We start from the raw sequence: 9215 nt of genomic DNA, 5'->3' as shown, positions 1-9215 counted from the left end.
ATATAAAAGTTTTAAAGTGCTAACAAATAGTACTATAGTCTCTTTTTCAGTCAGAAGAGGTTGTACTTAAGAAGCAATATCCCTACATCTCTGGGCATACTCTTTAAAAGACTGGTTTGCCTTTTTTTTCCAGATTCTGTAAAGATAAACGATCATGAGCCAAATCGATAATATGTCGATATTGACTGATGAAGTCATGTGCTATATCACTCCAAGAGCGAATGCGGGTTCTATCCAACTGAACATACCACCTGGCAGTAGAGCCTGTAAGGCTATCTTGAAAAACATGCATTAAGAGTTTTTCATCATGAGCATGAGCTGCCATCTTCTGGTAATACATTGTGATGTGAGTTCTGAGGTACTTTGTACCGTCATATTTTTCAAATTTTGGTACTTTAAACTTATGAGAAATAACCACATTAGGGACTAGGTAGAGCCCAGCAGCATCAACTGACTCATAAAAACTAAATTCTTCTACAGCCCGTAGCCTTTACTCTAGCATACTAATCTTAGAGCTTTATTGAGTTTTCACTCATATCTTCTCTTTCTCCTTCTCTTTTAAATTATCTAGATCAGTAATTGGTTTTGCTACTTTTTCAGTAAAGACAGGATTTACATAGCTATTAAAATGCCCTAGGTTGGAAGCTGACGGTATTCCAAGATATGTTGGATATGTGAAGTGTTGTTATGGGACCTTTTGAGCAGACTGGGCTTAAGGTGGGCCAAAACCTAGAGGATATAAAGGGTCAGCCACTTCTTGCAACGGGGAAACTTGTTGGCTTGTATTTTCTTCAACTTCTTTTCCTTTATTCAGGTTATTAAGGCATCCAAAATCTTGCTCAACTCACTTTTAATCTTCTCCTATGCCTTTTCCATCTTTTCAAATCTATTAGAATTTTTTTGCTCCATTTACCTTGTTCTGGATCTTATGTTGTATCGATGGGTAGGGTTTTCGCTAGATGGAGCTATCTTTGAACCTTGAGTACCATATCTTAGAATTAGTAAATTTCTATGACTATCACATGGTTACTTTGTTAAGTGTAATGAATGAGAATGCAATGAATGAAAAATGCATGTATGCAAAGAACATTTGCCTCAAAAATGGTATTCAACTAAAAGATTTCATTTATTCCAAAAAAACTTTTATCTACATTGAGCTTATCATCCTAAAATTATAGCCATAAAATTGTTTGATTTGTTCATACTGGGCTTTGGCTTCTTCGATGAAGTTCAGCAGACGCTATCCATATTCTCCTATTGGGGTTACCATTTGTCTCATTGCTTCTGCCTCTTTCACCATCTTTCTTGCCTTGCATACCCTTTTACAGATTTGGGTCGTTAGGTGCTCAATGTATTTCTACCTTTCTAAGTTCTCTCTTTTACCACACCAGACTTGGTATGATAATTCTCTATGTTCTCTAACCAATGCAGCAATGTGGTCTCTTTGTTCGTCCAACTTTTGACTTAGCCTGCTCAAATAACTGTTTAGCATGTTAATTTCTGCCTGTGCTTCGGTACTTTCTTCTTTCAATTCAACATACTCTTGCTTCAATCTTGTATTTTCCTCAATCAACTCGACAATGGTTATCTCTTTGGCCATTCTCTTACACATACCCTTTTGTGCTCTTGGTGTAACTTTGTTAGATCTTCAATAGCTGTATCACGTTCTCTAGCAATCTTGTGAACTTTAACTTCATAACTTTTGGCTCTATCTTTCCACTAGGCTTTTTTTTCTTGAAGCTTCTGAATTTTTTGCTTTAACTTACCCTTTTCAGACTCAAATTCTTTTGTTGTCAGCTCTAATTCTGATGGTGTCTCTTTGAGTTTTTCTTCTGTTGGTGGTTGAGAGATTTCATAAGTGAATACCATTTCTTGTCTTCTTTTTGTTCTTCAAACCAAGTACCCTGGGGTGACTGTATCAGTAAATGGTCCAGGACTCACTCTTCAAGGATTTTTCCATGCTTTAATCATTTCATTCATCCTCTAAAATGCTTTTGGCTCACTGTAAGAGAAATCTAACTAATGAAGCCTATAAGTCACAGGAATGAACTGTTCTTCCCTAAATTACCTTCTCACTATGAGTGGTGCATAATTTGTCACTCTCCATAAACCTAGAAGTGGGACCACTGTACTATTCCCATATTGATACATTATAGGCTCACGATTCATCCATAGGGCCAACCATCTCACCCTGGCACTTTTTAACTTTTGTAGGAAAGTTATCCATTCTTGTTTAGACTTTCATTTTGACCATCCATTTTTTTAGAATTCTTTAATCGAAACACGATTACGGATATAAAGCTTCGAGAAAGCACTATTTTTTTGTTCAAAATGGCTTTTCATCCATAAGTACAATAACTGTATGCATCCTATGAGGCGTCCTCCATTTCGATGATAATAACTCAAAGATCTGATAGTCTCTGCTAATATTACCGTTGACAGATTACAACCATTGATCACACTCTCGAAGAAGTCAACCACCGTTATCTCAATATGTCCCAAAACTTTCAAAAAGATTACCAGTCCGTATATGGCCAAGGCAAATATATCTAACCCCCGATCTTCATTGGCATGTTGCATCAAAAACTCATGAAGAAACTTCCAAGGTAGGCAAACCTGTTCTTATTTTTTCTTTGTATGAGAATCCATAATTTCCTTGTCTATCCCCATGAGTTGAGCCAGACTTTTATGAAATCTTGCCTTATGTTTTTTGACATATATCTTGTCAGGAGTCTTGAGGTGTATACCCAACAAGATCGAATATTCTTCGATGGTGGAAGTTATATCAGCTTCATTAAAGATGAAACACTTGTATGCAGGATCCCAAAATTATGTTGTAGCTCTGATTAGTTGATCATCAACAACTACTGCTAGAAGGTGTACTATATACCCGTGTCTCTAACAAAACTGCTCTTATTTTGACGGACTCATCTTCTTCCATATATCAACCAAATCTTTTAGATTGTTCTATTTGAGGAGGATAGACGTTTCTTGAGACAGAATAGAATCATACTCGATTGGTAAGCAATCTTCCATCTTTAGTTGAATCTTTTTTGACTGGGCCCTTACTTTATTGGGTGTCCCACAAGGTGCTAATACGAATGAAGAACAAACTAGTCGTTCAGTGGAGTCCATGAAAAAAATTTGTTGAAGACCGTTTTTCAAGCAAATGTTCTTTATGCAACTTTATGATATGCGTATGAACCAATGCAAAAAAAAAAGAAAAAGGTTAGTATACCCAGAAAAAGAATAAATAACTAAGTAAATTTAAACATCACATAGAGTAAAAAGGATGAATCATATGCTTTTAGTCAATTCTAAAAGGGAAGAATAATGGCTCTATCTATAGGTTAGGTGCTCTTAAGGTTCGCTATATGCGGTTTTAAGGTCAAATTTAAAGGTCCTCAAATTGCTCCTTACATCCTTGTCCATTACAGACTAGTAAGGCACCCTAATCCTCACCCATTATAGGCTACAAGCGAAAAAGGTTCAATTTGAGTGGGAGTATTTCGCTAGCCACTACGGAGGCATTAGACCTCACGAAAGCAATAGGTACTTTACTCTCTCCTAGAGGGACGAAACTCGGGTGTAGAGCTCATGTTATGCACATGTATATGAATGACATAATTAACAAGGTAAATAAACATGAATGAATAATAACACATATATACAAAAAGGTTTAATTTTATTAGGCTTTTGGATAACATAAATTATTTGCTGGCCTGACTCTCAAAGTCTCCAGTGTAGTTGCCAAGCTGTCATAACATCTAGATCCGGGGATCTATCGCTAGACATTGACTTTTAGGAGTCGCCACCAATCTTTTTTATCTAGGTACGATTGGTCACCTAAGGAATCTGTCCTTTCAGGGAACACCTAAGTTTAAGGGTCCCTAAAAGAATAGGTTCAGGTCTACTAATCAGAATAGGGTTCGGGAGTTCAGTTACGTGTGAGGAAGGTTAAAGCACCCTCACAACGCCCATCAAAAGATGGTACCAGCTTAAATTTGTGTTATCCAATGAGCCTTAAAATTTTACCAAGTAATTAATTATTGAAAATTATTCTCAATTGACTCTAATACTTTTAACAAAAAATTGAGAAAATTTTCTCACCTCAAGAGTATGCAAAAAATTAAGAAAATTTCAACTTTTTCTCAAAAAGTTATTTTTGAAAATTTATTTTTAAGAAAAATTGATACTTTCAACTTTTCTCCAAAAATATTCTTTTGAAACTTTAATTTCGAGGAAAATTGATACTTTCAACTTTTCCCCAAAAAATATTTTTTGAAAACTTTTATTTTCGAGAAAAATTGATACTTTCAATTTTTTCCAAAAATATTTTTTGGAAACTTTTATTTTCGAGGAAAATTGATACTTTCAATTTTTTTCAAAAATATTTTTTGAAAACTTTGATTTTCAAGAAAAATTGATACTTTCAACTTTTCCTCAAAAAACCCTTTTTTGAAAATTTATTTTTAAGAAAAATTGATACTTTCAACTTTTTCCTAAAATTTTTTTTTTATTTTTATTTAAAAAAAATAAAACAAAATAAAAGTGAAAATAATAAAAAAATAAAGAAAAGTAAAAAAAATAAAAATAAAATAAAGATAAAAGAATATTAAATAAACCTAATCTAATAATATAAAAAAACAAATAAATAAATAAATTAATTAATTAATTAATTAAAAAAAAACCTAGAGCGGCTCGGAGAACGACTCGGCTCGGCTTGGCTCAAGGAAGAAAAACGGCTCAGAAAAGTGACTCAGGACGTCGGCTCAGCTCGACTAACGACTCGAGGAGGTAAAACATGCGCGGGTCAAAAAGAAGATCAATGCTCGGGTCGGGTCGGGTCTTGGTAAAATGCACGGATCCTTTGGGTTATTTAACGCAAAAACGGTATCATTTTGAGAGGGTATATAAGGCTGATTCCTTCGTTTTTCAGCAGACTGAACCTTCTCCCTCTCTCTCTTACTTTCTTTTCTCTCCATTCTCTCTAAAATGCCTGAAAAACTCCGATTGAATATTCATCAGATTCTGAAATATTTCGTCAGAATTTGGGTTTTTCGTCGAAAGTTCATAAAAAAACTGATAGGTTTTTGAAAACATTACCAAAAACTAAGAAGTTGGTCGAAAACTTCAAACTTGGCCGAAATCTTCACCAGAAAATTCAATGTACGTCGAAAAAGTCACCAGAATTTGGAAATTTTCCAAAAATTTCCAGAAAAAAATTCACTAAAAATCTCCAAAAAATTTGTTTTCGATTCCTAAATCTGTTCTAACACTTCTTAACCTTTCTTAACCTTCAAATCTCTTATATATGCCTTTTTCTCTTAACCAGTAGCTTCTTTCCTCACTGTTTTTCTATGTTTTCTGTGTTCTTGAGGATCCCTTTTATAGGGATTGATCAGAAGAGTTTATGATCAATCCCAATTTCTCTTTGGATCGAGATTCAATCATTGAATCCAACATGGACTCTTCTGATTGAATCCCAATCCAATTTTCAGTCGGATAAATAAACAAATAAATATAAAAAATAAATATAAAAAAATCAAATGAAAATAAATCAGATAAATCAAAAAAATTAACAAATAAATTAAAATTAAATAACAAATAATACATAATCTGATATACATAAATATTAACAGGAAAAAAAATAATAAAGATATATACATATTAATAAATAAGTAAATACCTAAGATAAAAATAAAAGAAATATATATATAAACAATAATAAAAATAAAAATAAAAATAAAATAAAAATGTAAAATACAAAAAAAATAAAAATAAAAATAAAAATAAAATAAAGAAAAAAAAGAAAATAGACTTACTTATTTGAACCAGGCCCAATTGATCCGGGCCTGGATCAAATTCGGTGTCTACAATATCTAGAGAGAGGTTAATGTTGGTGTTAGCCACAATAATGAGAGCTTCGACTACTGCTAGTAGATCTACCAAGTATGAGTCCTTGACTCTAACAGTTTTAGAAAACATTAACAATATTTTCCTCTCTAGTCGTGGATAATACCTCATATTTTTGTAAGACTAGGCTTATCAAAAGTTGATCCATCTATATTGATTTTGTAGACCCTTTCAAAGAAAGAAGACCATTCAACATTCTTTTAGCTTTCTTGTTTACATCGGGGAATGGATATGCTCTGAAAATTGGATACACAAATCAATGACAAAAGGTTTAGATTTGGGTATTTAACACTCATCCACTAGGCAAGTTTTGTATAAATCAAGTTGAAGATGTTGTCAATTGCGTTGGTTTTTTGCTTGAAGACTTTTTTGTTTCAAGTGAATCAGATTAACCAAACTACTTTATAGAATAATGTATCCCATATGATCTGATGTTGTTTTTAACAGTAAGGTAACTTCAAGAATCAAGAAAATCATTAAGCGAACTAGGAATAGGTTATGAAATGTCTCACTAATTACAACACTTACACTAGATTTTTTATGTTGTTAGAAAATTGGGTTCAGCCCAATGGGTTTCTTGATTATTCAAAGGCCATGGACCTTGTGTTTTTAGGCTTCCTTATGAGAGCTCTAACTATTTAAAATAAAAAAGGTGGGGCTATTTTAATGTGAAAAAAAAAGGTGGCACCATAAATCAAGAAAATAAAAGAGAAAAAAAAAGTCAAAAATAGAAAAAAAAAGAGATAAGGGAGATTTAGTTGAACGGAAGTCGATCCATGATCTGATTGAATTGAAATTTTATCAACAGATTTATGATTCAAAGTTTTACATTCTGAATGGTGAAGATCGATTTTGAAACTCTCTAGGAACAAATCCAAAGTGTATTTGTTGAGTCACCTATTTAGTAAGATTTCTCTAATTATCTCTCTAGTTGTTGATTAGCTCTAGTTTTAGCTAAAGAAGAACTTTGTATATCTATTATTTGATAGTGAAGATTTTTCTAGTGGTCCGTGATTTTTTTTCTCTACACTAGAGGGGTTGTTCACTTAAATCTTGGTGTGCTTTTATTTTTTTTACGTTGTTGATTATTGATTATTTTTTATTATTGTGGGTTTATTATAATATATTGCTTCTGCATTGTTGTGATTATTGTTTCAAGCCTAACAAGTGATATCAAAGTGAAGGTTATTTAAAGACATCGATACAAAAGCAGCTCAAGACAGAAGTAAATTTTATTTGAGATCATTGAGGGTGATACATATTTTATAATAAAATTAATAACATCAAATTATTTAATTTGAAAGTTTATGATGGACGATCATTTATACTGTAAAAATTTGTACGAGCTAGTATTTGGTGATTCGACTAAACTAGCACATATGAAAGATGAAAGCTAAAAAAAGTTAGGTAGAAAAATGCTGACTACAATTAGAAAATAGGTTGATATCAACATGTTTCATCATGTAGCGCAGGAGATAGATGTCTTTACTGTGTGAAAAAAATTGACAGCATTGTATGAAAGAAAAATAGGTATGAATAAAGCTATGCTTGTTAAAAGGCTTGCAACTTTACAGTACAAGGGTGAACGATTGATTATAGAGTACTTAAGTGATTTTCAAGATATATTTAATCAGATGACTATTATAAAGCTTAAGATGAATGATAAAATGAAGATATATTTTTTTTTTATTTATTACCAGACAGCTGGAATACTCTAGTTGTAACTGTTCTTAATTCAGCTTATAATTAAAAGGTGACATTAGAGATGATAAATGATAGTATGCTTAATGAAGAAACAAAGGTGAAAAGATTCAACCTTACAAATCAAACTCTAGTCACATAGAATAGGGGTAGAAACATTGACAGAGATCAAAACTCAAAAGGTCATAGTAAGTCTAAACATAAATCCAAGTTCAGAGACAAAGTGAAGTACTTTCATTATGGTAAAACAAGTCATATAAAATGATACTGTAAAATCTTGAAACAAAAGCAAAAAGATGATAAAGGTGAGAGTTCAGATGATGGCAATGTTGCAGCAATGAATTCATATAGTGATTCAGTTATTTTGATTTATACACTTGGTGATTGTAATCATATTGGTGATCCCAGCATTAAGTGGATAGTTGACATAGGAATCGGATATCATTGTGTTCCTAAGAGGGAGTTGTTTACAACTTACAAAGTATGAGACTTTAGTTACACCAAGATGAAAAACAAGAGTATGTCATAAATTATTAAGATTGGTGACATTGTTATACAAATTAGCATGGGTTGCATGTTAACTTTGAGGGATGTTAGACACATTCCAGATATGAGAATGAACGTACTTGCTATTAATATCCTTGATAAGGAAGGATATGAGAGTCAACAAAAGAATGGATAGTGAAAACTTCTCAAATGATCTATAGTAGTTGTAATGAAAAAACTATGCTGCATAATGTATAAGACATGGATGTAATTGAATGGCAACCAGATAAATGTCATTATGGATGATACTTTGGCAAACTTATAGCACAAGAGGCTAGCACATATGAGCGAGAAGGGGTTACCGATTTTGACAAGGCAATCTTTCATTTTTTTGACTAAACATATGTTTCTCAATTCATGTGATCATTGTTTGTTTGGTAAGCATCGTAGAGTTTTTTTCATGAGAATTTTCAAAGAAAAGAAAATAGATTAGAATTGATTTATTTTGATGTATGTGATCTCATTAAGGTTGAGTCATTAGGAGGTAACAAATATTTTATTACTTTTATTAATGATGCTTTACATAAGATTTTAGTGTATATGTTGAAAAACAAAAGTCAAGTATTACAGTATTTTTAAAAATTTCATGTTATAGTGGAAAGGATGACAGAGCTACCTTTGAAGTATATTTAAACTGATAATGGTGGAGAATACATATCCAAAGACTTTAAAAGGTATTGTTCAAAGTATGGGATCAAGCATGAGATGATAGAACTTGAAATATTGTAGCATAATGGTGTAGTTGAAAGGATGAACTGCACCATTGTGAAAAAAGTTAGATGTATGTTAAGAATGGTAAAATTGTCAAAGCCATTATGGGGTGAAGTAGTCAATATAGCTTGTTATTTGTTTAACATATCACCATCAGTTCCTTTGGGCTTTGACATTCTAAAAAGAATGTAGACAGAGAAAGATACTTCATATTCTCACTTAAAAATTTTTGGGTATAAAGTATTCATGTATATACTAAAAAAATAGAAGTCAAAGCTTAACAGTAAAGTCACATAGTGTGTTTGTAGGATATGCTAGTGAAGAATTTAGCTATAAGGTAT

Source organism: Durio zibethinus, chromosome 17 (genome assembly GCF_047325235.1).
Source record: "Durio zibethinus cultivar Kanyao isolate XHJ-2024 chromosome 17, ASM4732523v1, whole genome shotgun sequence".
NCBI lineage: Eukaryota > Viridiplantae > Streptophyta > Magnoliopsida > Malvales > Malvaceae > Durio > Durio zibethinus.
This window is presented reverse-complemented; position numbering follows the sequence as displayed.